Below are 18,792 nucleotides of genomic sequence, written 5' to 3'. Positions count from 1 at the left end.
ATGGATAATTTGCACATAAGTGCCTCATATGTAATCAAGAAATCATGTAACCCGCCCCTAAGTGAACTCGGACTCAACTCAACGAGCTCGGGCATTCGCATCCATAAGTGAACTCAGACTCAACTCAACGAGTTCGGATGCCTAGTTACATTTCACGAACTCGGACTCAACTCAACGAGTTCGGACATTCACATCCATAAGTGAACTCGGACTCAACTCAACGAGTTCGGATGCTCAACCATCCTAGTGACATGTCACTTGTATCCTAATCTATTCCTAAGGTTCAAACGGGCTTTTTCCCTCGATCTCACATTTGCCGTCTTCCATGGAATATCGGAACCGATACTCGGTAGCAATTCATATTTATCAAGTAGTAAACATAATTTGCATATTACTCAACATTAACCACAAAGCATAATATTTCACGATTAAAAAAAAATCAGCATATCATATAATTAACATCAATAACTTAAAAATAACAATTATGCTACATTATTTACACATGAACTTACCTCGATGTAAAATGGCTACTTTTACCATTTCGTCCACAACTTGATATTTTTCCATTTTAGCCCGAATTTCAGTTTTCCTTGCTCTATCATTTAAAATATAGTCTAATTAGGACTCACATTATTCAAATTGACCCAAAATCATATTTTGGAAAAATTACAGTTTTGCCCCTAAACTTTTGCATCTTTACACTTTTGCCCCAAAGCTCGTAAATTAAACTTCAACCTATTTTCTTATGTTTTATGACATGCTGATCATTTTTTCCTTCTATGGCAACATCAAATTCTCACTCTAACATGTACTTATGACTATTAGGTATTTTTACCGATTAAGCCCTTTTGCTAGTTTTCGCTTAAAACCGAGTAGCACAAGTTGTCTAACATAATTTAAAACCTCATATTCTATCATAAAACACCAAAATACACAAATTTCACCTATGGGTATTTTTCCAAATATAAACCCTAGGTTAAATTATTGCTAGCATAAGCTTAATCGAGCTAGGGACTCCAAAACGTAAAAATCATTAAAAACGAGGCTAGAACACACTTACAATCGAGCTTGGAAGCTTGAAAACCCTATCCATGGTTTCTCCTTGCTATATTCGGCCATGGGGTTGAAGATGAGCAAAATTGGCTTTAATTTTGTATTTTAATTCATTTTACCCTAAATGACCAAAATGCCCTTACTACTAAACTTTCCAAAATTCCATCCATGTCCAATTTTTGTCCATAGACTTAGAAATTGGTAAAATTTCTATTTAAGACCTCCTAATTAATATTTCAAAACAATTTCATACTAGAAACTTTTAGAATGCAAGTTTTGCAAATTATTCGATTTAGTCCCTGATTTCAATTTAAGCACTTTATGCATAAAATTTCTTCACTAAATTTTCACACAATCATGCAATCATATCATAGACCTTAAAATAATCATAAAATAATTATTTCTATCTCGAATTTTGTGGTCACGAAACCACTATTCTGACTAGGCCCAAAATCAGGATATTACAACTCTCCCCCCCTTTAGGGATTTTCGTCCCCGAAAATCTTACCAGAAAAGTGGTCTTCACTTTTAATCTCATATTCGTGTCAAGAACTTGCACTTAGACTGTACCTCCAATACATCTCTTCAATTTCTCATATGATCTAAAAGCTTACAGTCTCAACTCTCAACTGTTCTTAAATTTTCAACCCTTCTCAGTTTCCCATGATATCATGACATAAAACCCGGATCTCAACTTGATTTAATGGAGACCGGAATTCCAAGAAATCCAACAATCAAAGAGACCTGAAATTCCATGAATCTGATAAGTAGGAATTCATTCAATATAGATATGATTTATAGATCTCGCCAAACATTTAACAATAGGATACATCACATTTTCCTCTTTCCGCTATGGAAATAATTCTGATATGGCCTCAAGAATAATCCTTCTCATTTCCATCCCAATATCAACACTGACAAGGATAATTTTGATAGATCCCAATGCTCGGCTTTAACTCCTTTAACAACTCCGATTTTATGTAACATCGAATGCTCTAAACTATCACATTACCTCACTGTCTTGAAACACATCACAAACTATTACTGAAAGTCAGGAAGTCTTTGCTCAATGTAGACTAGTCTAGTTTAGACGCTTCAGTTACCAATATTCTCATCTATCTGAACTCTGTCAACATGTAATAAACTTTTCAGCTTTTACAAGATGGAAACCTTATCATTCGTAGTGACTTAAACTAATATTCAACTCTTTCTAATAAATATACACTTCTCGTTTAAACTATTTACTCTTTTATCCGTACAAAATGAAATTCTATTATCGACTTGGGAAAATAATCCGACATAATTGTCACATGAAATCTTTCAAATAAATAATTTACCATACCGATTTGAAACTCGTGCTTTTATCACCTATGCCTTCTCGATGTCAAATCCTTACACGAAATTAGAAAAATCCCAATACTAAAATCACCACATTACCAAGATCAAATTAGAAGTATAGTCATATTTGACATGATTATCACGAGCTGAAGATCCCACTTCGAACATGAGTCGTAATTGACAAATTATGGAACAAAGATAACAAGAAAACCGAATAAAGAAATCCAAGATAGAGAAACCCGGAATAAAGAAATCCAGAATAAAGAGATCCAGGATAAAGAAACCCAAGATACGATACTATGCCGGAGAATCGAAAACTAAACTCATAGAGAAAATACGGAATACCCCGATAATTCTTCAAAGAAAGAAAGTCCAGAAGAAAACATCATTTAATCCCACTAAAATCAAATATAACAAGATCAATATATCTTCCCATACATATATATCAGATGAAGCATCAAGTAGAAGAAACAGAATCATAATATCATACGTATTCTCTCATCAATTCTTATAAGACGAAATGAAATAGAATACCCGATGAAATAGAGCAATATAAATTATAAACAAGTCAGACTACCAATGCTTTCATCCAACACCAGAATTAGAAGACATTCCCATATAACAAGAATTTCTTGAAGATCAATAGCCATAGAAATATTTACGAGAACGGGTAAACACATAGAACATCTCAAAAGAGACGCTAAATCATCCAATCATAATCTGTCACACTCGGATAGTTCACATTTCAAATATCATTTCCCCAACTAGTTCGCCATCACAAATTTCATATTAAACCATTCACTAAAGAAGGTCGATTCTGAATAAATTTTGATTTACACTTTTCTCGACCTTGCACCGAGTAATTCGATTTACCAAAGAGAATTTCCTTCTCTAATCGGGACGATGCATAATTCCAATAATCTTTATATCAATCCGATACTTTCTTGGCTCGACTTTACTTATCAGCTCATTTTCAATCTCGATCATACTTATAATTATTCTATCACTTGAACTCTTTGGGTTCTCAACGAAACTTATTCAATACTAATCTCATGAAATTCCATTATAAGTACCACTTGGTAAGGGGAGGGTTGTAGGACCTCGACTCGACTTTCTTATACATACACATATGACATAACTCCCATCATCATAGCAACATCATCAAAATCATGTCATTCATTCAGCAATGCAACATTCATGTTGGCTTACACAAATTTTCCTATTGTCCATTTAGACAATATACTTATGCATACATTCTATGTTTTCTAGATAGCTTTACTTATCTATTCATTTAATTAAATTAAGTCATGCTCATGACATCATATAAGACCAAACAAACATAGATATTTGCATCACAATCACAACTTTCATTTCGTGCATCATCATGTACATATCATTACAATCATATAATTCAATCCAACAATTCATTTCATTATAATCCTTTATCTCATAAAAATTATATATCATTAGCATTCATCAACACTCGACGTCCAAATCAAGACAAGGACATTTTCATTCGTATCATAATATTATGACTTTTATTCATACCTCTACTACTTTCTATTTATTCCGTTCATCTTATCAAGTAAGCCATATACACTACATCATATGAGCATGAAGCAAATATGGATATTTATCACATATGTATAATAAACTTTTATTCATACTTTTCTGAACCGAGACTTATCATAATCATAATTTTACTCAAATACCTTCACATAACATTGAACATGGTCGGTAGCAGCTCGGTTGGAGAGTACCTGTCTAAATAAGGCGGTACTCATACGCGTCGGAAGACATCACGCTATCACAGATCAGTGGCATGTATAGCTAAACTTTTACACATGCTAGGTTAGTCCGAGAACCGACTAAACCTGCTCTGATACCACCAAATGTAACGCCCCGTACCCGAAACCATTTTCGGAGTCGAACACGAGGTGTTAACGGACTTAATTCATTACTTAAACAGCTCATACAATTCATTTTAAAATTTCCAGACAAGCTGGCTAACTGCATCACAGTCACTTTAAAAATCATATCTCGAGTTTCGAAACTCGAAATCAATATCCGTAAATTTTCCCTAAATTTAAACTCATATATCTATTTACTAATGTTTTTCTAGAATTTTTGGTTGGGTAAATTAGTACAGTTTATTAGTTAAAGTCTCCCCTGTTTCAGGGTTTGACTTCTCTGACATCTGTGTATTACGAATCATATATCTCTCTATACAGAATTTCAATGACTACGAGGTTTGTTTCTCTTAAAACTAGACTTGATAAGAAATCTGTAACTATAAATAATGACTTCTAATTATTTTTTTACAATTTATTATGAATTTTTAAAGTCAGAATAGAGGATCCAGAAATCACTCTGGCCCTGTTTCACAAGGTTTCCAATATCTCATAAAGTATAATTTATATGCCTGTTTTTTTTATCCATATGAAAATAGGCTCATTAAGCTTCAATTTCATAACTTGCTCATCATTTAATTCCATTTATACTATTTTTAGTGATTTTTCAAATTCATGTCATTGCTGCAGAAATATTCTGTTTTAAGGCAAATTTCATCTTTTCATGAGTTGTTATGAACTAGATAACCTATTAAACTTCCATGATATCAAACATGATCTAAATTTAACCATCATCATGACTTATCAATATCAAACATTTTCTCAACCAATCATGGCCATATCATAAAATTATTTACACAAAATAAATATATTGCTATACATGCCATACTTATATTTTACAAGCCATTTACCCGGATGAAAGTCCTTTGGATAGTGTGATCGAACCTTCGACCCGTCCGATTCCCGAAATGGCTTGTTCAAAACTACAGATAAATAAAGAGGAGGAGTAAGCATAAATGCTTAGTAAGTTCATATGTAAATAACAAGTAACATAACAATACAAATATACCAAACAACTTTAGCATGGTATCACCAAAACATATATCATATTTCTAAACATCATTCATCATCTTACTACCTTATCTTTGTTGTATCTATTATCAACCCGAGGGTTAAGAACATACCTGTCCAAAGTGTCCATTTCACAACACTTACCAAAACGTCGCTTGCATCTTAAGTGTTCTTTCATTTCACTAGAAATTTCACCCGTTGAACACATCGGAATACAACTCGGATACACGGATAATTTGCACATAAGTGCCTCATATGTAATCAAGAAATCATGTAATCCGCCTCTAAGTGAACTCGGACTCAACTCAACGAGCTCGGACGTTCGCATCCATAAGTGAACTCGAACTCAACTCAACGAGTTCGGATGCCTAGTTACATTTCACGAACTCGGACTCAACTCAACGAGTTCGGATGCTCAACCATCCTAGTGACATGTCACTTGTATCCTAATCTATTCCTAAGGTTCAAACGGGCTTTTTCCCTCGATCTCACATTTGCCGTCTTCCATGGAATATCGGAACCGATACTCGGTAGCAATTCATATTTATCAAGTAGTAAACATAATTTGCATATTACTCAACATTAACCACAAAGCATAATATTTCACGATTAAAAAAAATCAGCATATCATATAATTAACATCAATAACTTAAAAATAACAATTATGCTACATTATTTACACATGAACTTACCTCGTATGCGAAAATGGCTACTTTTACCATTTCGTCTACAACTTGATATTTTTCCATTTTAGCCCGAATTTCAGTTTTCCTTGCTCTATCATTTAAAATATAGTCTAATTAGGACTCACATTATTCAAATTGACCCAAAATCATATTTTTGGAAAAATTACAGTTTTGCCCCTAAACTTTTGCATCTTTACACTTTTGCCCCAAAGCTCGTAAATTAAACTTCAACCTATTTTCTTATGTTTTATGACATGCTGATCATTTTTCCCTTCTATGGCAACATCAAATTCTCACTCTAACATGTACTTATGACTATTAGGTATTTTTACCGATTAAGCCCTTTTGCTAGTTTTCGCTTAAAACCGAGTAGCACAAGTTGTCTAACATAATTTAAAACCTCATATTCTATCATAAAACACCAAAATACACAAATTTCACCTATGGGTATTTTTCCAAATATAAACCCTAGGTTAAATTATTGCTAGCATAAGCTTAATCGAGCTACCGGGACTCCAAAAACGTAAAAATCATTAAAAACGAGGCTAGAACGGACTTACAATCGAGCTTGGAAGCTTGAAAAACCCTATCCATGGTTTCTCCTTGCTATATTCGGCCATGGGGTTGAAGATGAGCAAAATTGGCTTTAATTTTGTATTTTAATTCATTTTACCCTAAATGACCAAAATGCCCTTACTACTAAACTTTCCAAAATTCCATCCATGTCCAATTTTGTCCATAGACTTAGAAATTGGTAAAATTGCTATTTAAGACCTCCTAATTAATATTTCAAAACAATTTCATACTAGAAACTTCTAGAATGCAAGTTTTGCAAATTATTCGATTTAGTCCCTGATTTCAATTTAAGCACTTTATGCATAAAATTTCTTCACTAAATTTTCACACAATCATGCAATCATATCATAGACCTTAAAATAATCATAAAATAATTATTTCTATCTCAAATTTTGTGGTCACGAAACCACTATTCTGACTAGGCCCAAAATCAGGATATTACAGTGTCGCACGCCCGTGCTAAATTCTCAGTTTCAACCATGGTTTCTAGACACGGTCATGTCATACACCCGTGTTGTTTTGATAGACTCACCCATGGCCACGTTGCACCGCTGTGGCAACTTATCGCATCCTATTTTGGGGAAAAATTTTGCCCTATTTTCACAAAGTCGTATCGCACGGCCGTGTCTTCTCCCGTAGTGTGAGCACGGCCTAAGACACACTCGTGGGCTAAGCCGTGTTCGCCCCTGTCAAATGTCAAATTCCTTACAGGTAAACTAGGAACAATTAAAGAAAAATTAAACCCTATTTAGTGATGTTAGTGCTTGGGTTGCCTACCAAGAAGCGCTTATTTAGAGTCTAAGCTCGACTCTACCTTGTGGGTATATTTAGGGAAGTTCATGGAGCCGTAGCTCCTCTCTGTCGTCTTTGGAATTCTCACCGTTGTAGGGTTTGAGGCAATGTTCATTTACCTTGAAAGTGCCTTGGGATGGGTGACTTACCTCTACTATGCCATATGGAAATACAGTTTGGACTACGAAAGGACCTGACCATCGTGATTTAAGTTTCCCCGGGAACAATTTGAGCCTCGAGTTATACAACAAGACAAGATCTCCAACTTCAAATTGCTTGTGTTTCCTTAAACGGGCATTGTGGCAGCGCTTCGTTGCTTCCTTGTGTAGGCATGAATTTTCATATGCATTGGTTCGCCACTCATCTAACTTGTTCAACTGCATCAACCTATTTTCACCTGCAAGTTTGGGATCAAAGCTTAGAAATTTTACAGCCCAGAATGCCTTGTGTTCTAACTCAAATGGTAGATGACAACTTTTTCCATAAACAAGCTGTAAGCCGATGTTCCTATGGGGGTCTTACAAGCAGTTCTATAAGCCCATAAAGCATCATCTACTTTCATCATCCAATCCTTCCTATTCGATTCTACTACCTTTTCTAGGACACGTTTAAGCTCTCTGTTTGCCACTTCGACTTGGCCACTAGTTTGAGGGTGGTAAGGGGTAGTTGTTCTGTGGTGAATTTCGTATTTCTTAGGGATCTTTTCAAATTGGGCGTTACAAAAATGAGTACCCCTATCATTGATGATTGCTCTAGGTGTTCCAAATCAAGAGAAAAGTTTCTTAAGGAACCGTACTACTACTCTAGCATCATTAGTAGGTAAAGCTTAGGCTTCAACCCATTTGGACATATAATCAACAGCCACTAAGATATATTTATTCCCAAATGAACTAGGGAATGGACCCATGAAGTCGATACCCCAAACATCAAATATTTCACATGAAAGCATATATGTCTGAGGCACTTCATCACGTTTGGAGATATTACCTGTCCTTTGGCATTTGTCACAAGAAGCAACATACCTGTTGGCATCTTTGAATAGAGTGGGCCAATAAAAACCTGATTCGAGTATTTTATGTGCGGTCTTATTCCTACTATAATGTCCTCCAATCGGTCTTGAGTAGCAATGTTCCAAGATGTTCAATACTTCTATCCTTATAACAATCGCCTAATGACTTGATCTGCACATATACGAAAAAGGAAAGGGTCTTGCCAAAAATAGTTTTTCACATCAGTAAAAAATCGTTTCTTTTGCTGATGTGTCAACCCTTTTGGGATAATGTTAGCGGCTAAAAAATTTCAATGTCAACAAACCAAGGTACCTCAGAATCAAATATAGCAAAAAATTGTTCTTCAGGGAATGAATCATTTATTTCAACTTCATCTAGCTCTTTGGTACTTGAATTTTCAAGCCTGGAAAGATGATCAGCCACGAGGTTTTTAGCTCCTTTCTTATCCTTAATCTCCAAGTCGAGTTCCTCCATGATGTCTTCTACGAGTTCGTCAAAGATGGCCATCATGCAACGCTGAAAAGTAGCAGGAGCATTACATAATCTAAAAGGCATTCTACGATAAGAAAACGTACCGTATGGACATGTAAATGTCGTCTTTTCTTGATCTTCAGGAGCTATTGGGATTTGAAAATAGCCAGAAAGTCTGTCTAAGAAGCAATAGTACATGTGCCCTGATAATCTTTCCAACATTTGGTCAATGAATGGAAGGGGAAAGTGATCTTTTCTTGTGGCATCATTCAGCTTTCTATAATCAATGCAGACTCTCCAACCTATGACTATCTTTGTTGCGATTAATTCATTCTTCTCATTGGCTACAACAGTCCTGCCTCCCTTCTTAGGAACAACCTGCACTGGACTTACCCAAGAATTGTCAGAAATAGGATAAATAATTCCAGCATCTAGGAGTTTAATTACCTCAGCTTTAACAACTTCCATCATGTTAGGGTTCAGTCGTCTTTGGGCTTGCACGCATGGCTTATATTAATCTTCCATTAAAATTTTGTGGGTGCAAAAAGAAGGGCTGATCCCTTTAATGTCAGAAATTTTCCAAGCTATGACCTTTTTATGCTCTCTTAATGGTTGCAAGTTAGATGCAATAATTACCGGTAATGTAGAATTATTTCCAAGGAATGCATATTCCAAGTGATTCGGAAATTGTTTAAATTCCAGTTTGGAAGGTTCTTCAATAGAAGGTTTTTGCTTAAGTTCATCTTTTTACCTTAATATCGTAATATTCTGCTAGTTTTGGGGAGGGTTCATTGGAATTTAGTTCGGTTCCTATCTCAGAATCATCATCCACCCCCTCTTCTTAGGCAAGACACAATTCCATCGTGTTCTTGTGTACGATTTCCTGAAAAGAATCTTAAGTAGCATGATCAATAGAGCTGATAAAATAACACGAGTCATCCTGCTCCCTAGAAAATCTCATGGCATCATAAATTTTAAAAATAGTCTCTTCGTCACCTACTTTAAGTACCAATTTACCATCATCCACATCAATTACAACCCTAGCAGTGGCTAAAAATGGGTGACCTAAGATTAAAGGCACCTCAACATCTTCATCCATGTCAAGCACAACGAAATCAACAGGGAATATAAATTTATCTACTTTTATAAGTGCGTCTTCTATAATTCCCCTAAGATATTTAACAGATCTATCAGCTAATTGAATACTCATCCTAGTTGGTTTAGGTTCCCCAAGACCAAGTTGTTTAAACATTTTATATGGCATCAAATTAATGTCGGCGCCTAAATCAGCTAGTGCTTTATCAACATTCAAACTACCAATTAAGCAGGGAATAGTAAAACTTCCTAGATCTTTCAGTTTGGTTGGCAGTTTATTTTGGAGTATGGCTGAGCACTCCTCATTAAGTTCCACTATAGATAAGTTTTCAAACTTCCTTTTGTTTGTTAGAAGCTCCTTTAAAAATTTTGCATATGTAGGCATTTGTGATATAGCTTCGACAAAAGGTAAGTTAATATGCAGTTGTTTAAAAAGTTCAAGAAATTTACCGAACTATGCATCCATACGATCTTTTTTCAACTTTGCTGGGTATGGGATTGGTGGTTTATATTCTTTTGGCATTATATTGTCATTGTTTTCGAGTTCTACCTCCTTTCTGTCAACTTTTTCTGGTGGCTTCTTTTCAAATTCAGCTAACACTTTCCCACTCCTTAATGTAACTGCTTTCACATACTCTTTTGGATTGGGTTCGGTGTTTCTAGGTAGACTTCCTGGTGGTCTTTCAGAAATTAGCTTGGCAAGTTATCCTATCTGAGTTTCGAGCCCTTTGATCGACACTTGTTGATTCTTAAGTGCTATCTCAGTATTCTAAAAATGAGTTTCTGACATTGATATAAACTTCGTTAGCATCTCCTTAAGGTTCGGCTTTTTCTCTTATTGGTAAGGTGGTTGTTGGAAGCCTGGAGGTGGTGGTGGTCTTTGATTCCCTTGGCCTCCCCATGAGAAATTTGGGTGGTTCCTCCATCCTGCATTGTAAGTGTTACTATAAAGATTATTTTGAGGTTGAGGATTATTACCCATATAATTTAATTGCTCGTCTTCCATGATGTGGCCATAAGGTGGGTATTCTGAATTGCTCGTCCCTCCTCCACTTGCATTGCATTGCATTACCGGTTGAACCTGTGAAGAACCAAGAAAACCATCAATTTTTCTATTCAAAAGTTCTACCTGATTAGAGAGCATGGTGACCAATTCGACGTTAAAAACGCCGGCTGCTTTCGTTGGCTTTGTCCTCATGACTTGCCACTGATAATTATTTAGTGACATTTCTTCTATAAATTCATAAGCATCCTTAGGTGTCTTATTATTGATAGTCACATCAGCGACTGCGTCAATCATCTGTCTAGTTGAAGGATTCAGGCCATTGTGAAAAGTTTAAACCTGTAGCCAGAGTGGTAACCCATGGTGAGGGCACCATCTCAACAGATCCTTGTATCTCTTCCATGCATCATAGAGTGTTTCTAGATCCATCTGCACAAAAGAAGAGATATCATTCCTTAATTTGGCCGTTTTAGCCGGCGAAAAATATTTTAGTAAAAACTTTTCGGTCATTTGTTTGCAAGTAGTGATTGACCCTCTTGGTAACGAGTTCAACCATTGTTGAGCCATATTCCTTAATGAAAAGGGAAATAACCAAAGACGAATGGCATCATCAGAGACACCATTGATTTTAAATGTGTCACAGAGTTCCAGAAAATTCACCAAGTGAGTGTTTGGATCCTCATCCTGCAAACCATCAAACTGAACAAATTGCTGTATCATTTGAATAGTGTTAGGTTTCAGTTCAAAATTATTTGCAGCAATAGCAGCCCTAACTATACTTGACTCAGTTCCTGTTAAATTCGGTTTAGCATAATCATACATAGTGCGTGGAGCATAATTCTGATTTACTGAATCAGCAATAATCGCAGGAGGTAGCGGATTTTCCTAATTTTCAGCCATTTCCTCGGTTATGGTTCGAATATCGTCCTCTTGCTCTTCCTCTAAGTATCTTAAGCTTCGCCTTATTTCTGTTCGATTTCTGTGAGCTGTGCGATCAATCTCACTATCAAAAAGTAATGGTCCCGACGGGTTTCTTCTAGTCATACACTATAAAAAAACCTACCAGAAGTGAATAAAAGAGAAAATTAGAAAAGAAAATAAAAATTTTAATTGTAAATAAAGTAAAATGGCTAAAGTAATAAAAATCGAGTGTTCCTAATATCCTATTTCCCCGACAACGGTGCCAAAAACTTGATATGTGATATTCGCGACAAGTTTTAAAAATTTATAATTAATCGTTCTTGAAACTAACTATTATCACGATGAAGGCAAGTGTACCTATCGAACAGTAGTATAGCTTTAGTAAGACTGGATTGTCGAACCCAAAAAAACCAAGAGTACTAGTAATTGCTTTCTTTTTATTATCTAACCTAAAAATTAAGGGATTTGTTTATCTAAACTAATTAACTAAACTAAGGGTGCACAGAGAGAAAACTGGGGAAAAGCTTTTAGGAAAACTCGATTGATTAAGACAATACCCAAGGAAAAATCCACCTAGACTTGACTTGTTATTTAACTCTGAATCAGACGATTTATTCATTTAACTTAATCCGTAGAAAGCCCTAAGTTATATTATTATCTCTCTCGAGACTAATAACGTCTAACCCTAGGTTGATTAATTGAAATTTCTTTCTAATTAAAACCCTAGTGTTGCATTAACTCGATCTATGGACTCCCTTATTAGGTTTCACCCTAATCCAGAAAAATCTTGTCACCCTATCTCTATGTGTGCAATCAACTCCGCTTAATTATGACAAATTTACTCTTAGACAAGGACTTTTGCTCCTATGAATATGTGTATTAACTTGAATCAATATCCTAGAATATTAAAACAAGAATTAAGAACACATAATTAAGAACAAGTCAAATATTTATCAAACAATTCAGATAATAATAACAAGATCCATCTTAGGTTTTATTCCCCTTAGGTTTTTAGGGGGTTTAGTTCATAATTATGGAAAAAAACATCTCAAAAGAATAATGATAAAAAAATATAAAGAAAACCCAAAACTCCTGAAGGAAATTGAAGGGAGATATTCAGTCTTGATGATGAATCTGGCTTCTGAGGTGGATCAATCAGCTTTCCTTGAGTAATTCCTTGCCTCCAACTATGTGTGTCTGTTCTAATTGCCTCCTAAGGTGTTCAAATAGGCTTTAAAATGCCTAAATGCCCTCCAAAGTAGCTTTTTCGAATAGGACTAAACTTGGGCTCAACAAGGACACGCTCGTGTGCGATTTCTTCAAGACCGTGCTCAAGGCTGTTAAATAGGAACGGGCGTGTGGTCTACCTGTGTAAGTCGTGTGTCGATTCTATCAAATTAACACGGGCGTGTAGTCTACCCGTGTAAGGAGGTCCAACCTGTGTTAGAGCCTTTAAGCCTACATGGGCATGCGATTTACCCGTGTAAGGAACTCCAGGCCATGCTGATTTCCCACGTTGGCCCGTTTTCTCCATTTTTAGCCCGTTTCTCGCTCTTTTTGCCCTCCTATGCTCACCTAAGTATAAAATTGATATTAAAGAATTAGGAGCATCGAATTCACCAAATTTAAGGAGAAATCATCCATAAATGTACTAAGCATGGGATAAAAATATGTATAAATTACGGTTTATCAGTAAGGGACACATGGCCGGATCACACGCCCATGGGGGCAGGTCGTGTGTCACTCACGGCCTAGACACATGTCCGTGTGTCTACCCTAGTGGACAAATTAAAGGCTATTTACCAAGCCATTTGCCACCCTTATTCACACATACACTCACATCAATTCAAAGGCACAAACATAACATACTTAGGCAACCAAAACATCCACAATTATGACCAACACATGCCAATATAATATCAACAAGCATTCATCACTAATAACATAACCCATCACATATACACAATCACAAACCACATTTCAATGACATAATTAATCAATAGACCAAGTCTCTATACATGCCATAAACTTAAAATACTTGCATTCACTTAAACCCAAATGATAACATGATAGTGTGATAGCATCTCCGGTGAACTCCAACCCGAGCCAGCTAAATTAACCTATAAGAGATAGGAAAGGAAGGGGAGTAAAGCTTAGTAAGTTCATATGCAAATAATAAACAACTATTAACATTCATTTACTTTATCCATCCAAAAGAATACTATTATTACAATTTGCATTAAATCTCAAGATTACCACTTATTCATTCATAGTGCTTACTCTTTTAACTTATAAACACCATTTACATGCCTTGGCATTAGCCTAGCCACCATAGTCTCCTCATTATAACATATCACATTATTTAACAAGTTATTTCCATCCTCTTAATCACATGCACATTATTTATGAGTAATCATAATTTTAATATATAGTTCAAGCACCTTTCACTTGTCTAAGCTCATATCTTACTATATTCTCATAATGACTTTATTTGGTAATTATGCCTCTCTTTCCTTTTCCTCATATCCAATGAAACACGATTTAAATAAATAAATCATATTATATCACAATTCAATTAGGCTCATAAACCTATCACATGATCATTATCAAATCTTATCATGTATCCATTCATCTTAAGTGTAAATCAATACTCATAGGGTTATCGATATTTCTCAAGTGTAACTTACTGGATTACATTCTTACAAAATGTTCATCGCACACCGAGCTCATTTCTCATAAGTTGTTGTACATACCTGTACCATCTTGTAACATATTTATACTTTTTTTCATCTCATCATTGATATACCCATTGAACCACTCGGAATACTAAAGAATACTCGGAAAGTCTCGCACGTAAGTGCCTCATACGTAACCAAAGCTACCTCATATCTCATAACACATGAAGGCTCATTCTCAAGCTACTCACGGGTCTGCTCACACAAGCTGTCGGTCAGGACGTAGCTGCATGGGCTACTCACACAAGTTGTCAAGTATTCGCAACACATGTCGGACTACCCATCCACCTATAGGACGTACATGACCAGCACCTGGAACCACATAAACATATATCACATATCTCATGAGCTCATAAATCACAAGGTTCCTAGTTGACATGTCACTCGTATCCTATTCTATTCCTAAGGTTCAAACGAGATTTTTCACATTTATCGGAACTTGTCAATTATATCCATAGAATTAATCATTCACTCCACACATTAACGAAGCATTTAAAATATTTAAAATACAAACATAATAATGCATTATTCACATACGAACTTACCTCAATACCAAAATGGCAAAAAAAGGGACCTAACCGTTAATTTCTCGTTTTTCCCCTATTCTAGGTTCGAACCTCGTTTTCTTTGATCTATAATATCACATTTAGTCTATTTATTAGTCACATTATTCAATGTGATCCAAAAATCACATTATGGAAAAATTATGTTTTTGCCCCTAAAGTTTCACATATTTACATTTTAGTCCCTAGGCTTGTAAAATGAAATGTGTTCAATTTCTTTACTGACCATGCATAGTTGAATCATTTTCATGCTTATAGCAGCCCACATTTTCCATTAAATCAGATTTTTAACATATATTTCATAGCTTTACAAATAGGTCCTTTTATGCATTTTCACCGAAAATGACTTAGTAAAAGTCATTTCTCTAACCATAAACAAGCATTTTCTACCATTAAACATCAAAATACACACATACTCATCATGGATAAAAACCCTATACTTTAACCATATCTCAAATTAGTGGTAGAAATAGATAAATCTTGTTACGAGGATTTTGAAAATGTAAAAATCATTAAAAACGGGGCTAGAACGGACTTACAATCTAGCTTGAAAGCTTGAACCTAGCCATGGTTTCTCCATCCAAGTTTCAGCCAAGGGGTTGAATATGGACAAAAATTGGCTTTTAATTTTGTTTTTAATTCATTTTAATAACTAAATGACCAAAATGCCCTTAATGAAAAACTTTGGAAACATGCCTGACTATATCCATTTTTGTCCACCAACTTAACCAATGGTCTAATTACCATAAAAAGACCTCCAATTTAAAATTTCATAACAATTGGGCACCTCTAACATGTAGAACTCAACTTTTGCACTTTTTACAATTTAGTCTTTTTGACTAAATTGAGTGCCCAAACGTCAAAATTTTCGAACGAAAATTTCACGAACTCATTCCATGAAATTGGAGACCATAAAATATAAAAAATAATTTTTTTATCATCGGATTTGTGGTCCCAAAATCACTGTTCCGGCTAGGCCCAAAATTAGGCTGTTACAATCATTTAAGATGGAAACAAAACATGAACTTTGGAAAACAAGTGAATTTTCATCAACTTCATGGCTATTAGAATTCCATCCTTGAATAGACACGTTCAATGGGGGGAGATTTAAAGACACAAGAATTCATTGGCTGAATTTATTAGAAAAATTACCGAAGGGTTCACATTCATTTTAAGTGACCATTCAGTTAGCCAAAGTCCCTTTAATTGCCAACATTCAAGATGGGAGTTTTGTAACTATTTGTATGCTTCATGCATTCATGCATAGTTAAGATCCTCAATTTCATGTTTGATATTGGCTGTTCATATGCCTAAGAATTGACTATAAATAATTGCTCAGTTTGTACTTTGGTGGATGATAAATGAATTTGCATAATATGAGAATTTTTCTCTTGAGTTCTTTAGAACACACAATCTGAACTTATCAAGACTCTTTTCTTTGTGACGTTTTTTTTTCATTTCTTATATGTTATAAATTGGTGGGATCAACTAACCATGTTTAGAAGAAGAAATTGAGAGCATTCGGTGGAGATATGGGCCGAAATGAAAGCCATAATGAGACAGAGGTTCATTCCAAACCATTACCAAAGGGATCTTTATTAAAAGCTTCAAAATCTTTCCTAAGGGAACAAGAGTGCGGAGGACTATCACAAAGAGATGGAAATTGCAATGATCCGTGCCAATGTCGAGGAGGATCAAGAGGTTACAATGGCAAGGTTCTTGGCTGGATTATACCGAGAGACTACCAACGTTGTTGAGTTGTAGCATTATGTTGAATTAATCAAAAGGCAATTCAAAAGAAAAGGTTCTACCAGGGTGATACACCATTCAGGTTCATCCTCAACATGGAACCAAAGTTCCTAAAAAAGGGATGCAAGGCCTCAAGTGAAAGGTAAATTTGAAACTTTTAAAGATGCTAAAAAAGATTTGTTTTAGATAAGAGCAAGGGGGAAGGGTCAACTATTTGTTCCCAAGATTTCAAATGTTTTAAATGCTTGAGAAGAGGGCACATTGCCAGCTAATGCCCAAATCAAAATGTTATGATTTTCAAGGACAATGGAGAGATTGAAACTGAGGGAGAAACAGATGATGACATGCCATCAATGAATATAAGAGTGAAGTTGAGTATCCGGTTGAAGGTGAGCTATTTGTAACAAAATATGCATTAAGCACACAAGCTAAAGAAAAGTTGCAGCAAAGGGAGAACATATTCGGCACCCATTGCCACATCAAGAGAAAAGTGTGCAGCATGATTATTGATGGCGATAGTTGCATGAATGTAGCAAGCTCGATTTGGTGGAAAAACTTGGATTGGTCACAATTAAACATCCACAACCATACAAACTGCAATAGTTGAATGATGGAGATAAGATTAATGTGGTAAAACAAGTGAAGTTGTCATTTACCATCGGAAGATACAAAGATGAGGCATTATGTGACGTTGGTCCTATGCATGTAGGCCACATCTTACTTGGACGTCCATGGCAAAAGGATCGAAAAGTTATTCACGATGGCTTCACCAACCACTATTCTCTCAAATTCAATGGATAAGCCATCACACTTGTACCCATGATACCTAAACAAGTGTATGAAGATCAAATACGTTTGAAGGAAGAGAGTGGAAAAAAAAAGAATGAGGTAACAGCAAAAGAATGCAAAAAATGACAAAGAAAAAGAGCATGAGGGAAAAAAAAGAGTGAAAAAGAAAAAATAAAAGAGCAAGAAAAAGAGGTTGTGGTAAGAAAAAAGAGTAAAGAAAAATAAATTGAAGTTTTATGAAAAAAATTGAGAGGTTGAGAAAGCTATTTTGTCTTACCAGCCATTACTTGTACTTTTGTACAAAGAGGCATATTTTGCCACTAACGAACTTAATGAAAATCTTCCTAGTGCGATTGTTTCTCTCTTGCAAGATTTTTAAAATGTATTTCCCGATGAGATTCCCGATTGTATTTCCCGATGGACTACAACTGTAACACCCCCAACACGTATTCGTCGTCGAAATAGGGTTTTGGAGCCTTACTAGAACTTTCAGAACATTTTACAAATAATTCTTATAAATTTACTATTCATTTACTGAGATCATTCAAAACATCCCTTAATTGGACCCTTGAGGTCCAATACAAGCATTAGAATCGAGTTGGGACTTAATCGGAAACTCATAAAATTTTTCGTGACATTTCAAAAATTTTCCAAAGTTGTAGGGCTCACACGCCCGTGTGGTCTAGGGACACACCTGTGTGGTCATGCCATGTACTACACATGCTCGTGTCCCAAACCCGTGTAACTCTCTGACTTTTAAGGCATGAAGAAATAGAAGTCACACGGCCAAGTCACACGCTCATGTGCTAGGCCGTGTGGCGAATTTAATTTTCAAAATTTAGGTGTAGTTTTCACATGGCCATGTAACACGCCCGTGTCCAAGGCCGTGTCAACCACACAGCTGAGACACAAGCCCGTGTCTCTGCCCGTGTGTCCAATTCTAAGCATTTTGTTTCTCAAAATTAAGGTATAGGGGACACACGACCTAAACACATGCCTATATTACCAAGCCGTGTATCACACACGGTCTAGACACATGCCCGTGTGGACAAAAAGAAGCCATCTCTAGCTTCATTTCTCACCCAAAATT

At 35.6% G+C, this 18,792-nt stretch overlaps 1 non-coding gene across 1 annotated transcript; it reads left to right on the top strand.

Moving 5' to 3' along the window:
- Positions 1-11,300: 11,300 nt before the first annotated feature.
- On the top strand, positions 11,301-11,407 carry LOC128282987 (small nucleolar RNA R71). The gene has a single exon (XR_008273333.1). It is a non-coding gene; the product is annotated as a small nucleolar RNA R71 (small nucleolar RNA).
- The last annotated feature ends 7,385 nt before the right edge of the window (positions 11,408-18,792 follow it).

The sequence above is a fragment of the Gossypium arboreum genome, chromosome 10, assembly GCF_025698485.1.
Source record: "Gossypium arboreum isolate Shixiya-1 chromosome 10, ASM2569848v2, whole genome shotgun sequence".
Taxonomy (NCBI): Eukaryota; Viridiplantae; Streptophyta; class Magnoliopsida; order Malvales; family Malvaceae; genus Gossypium; species Gossypium arboreum.
Note: the sequence above shows the minus strand (reverse complement) of the source record. Positions and strands in the feature narration are given on the sequence as shown.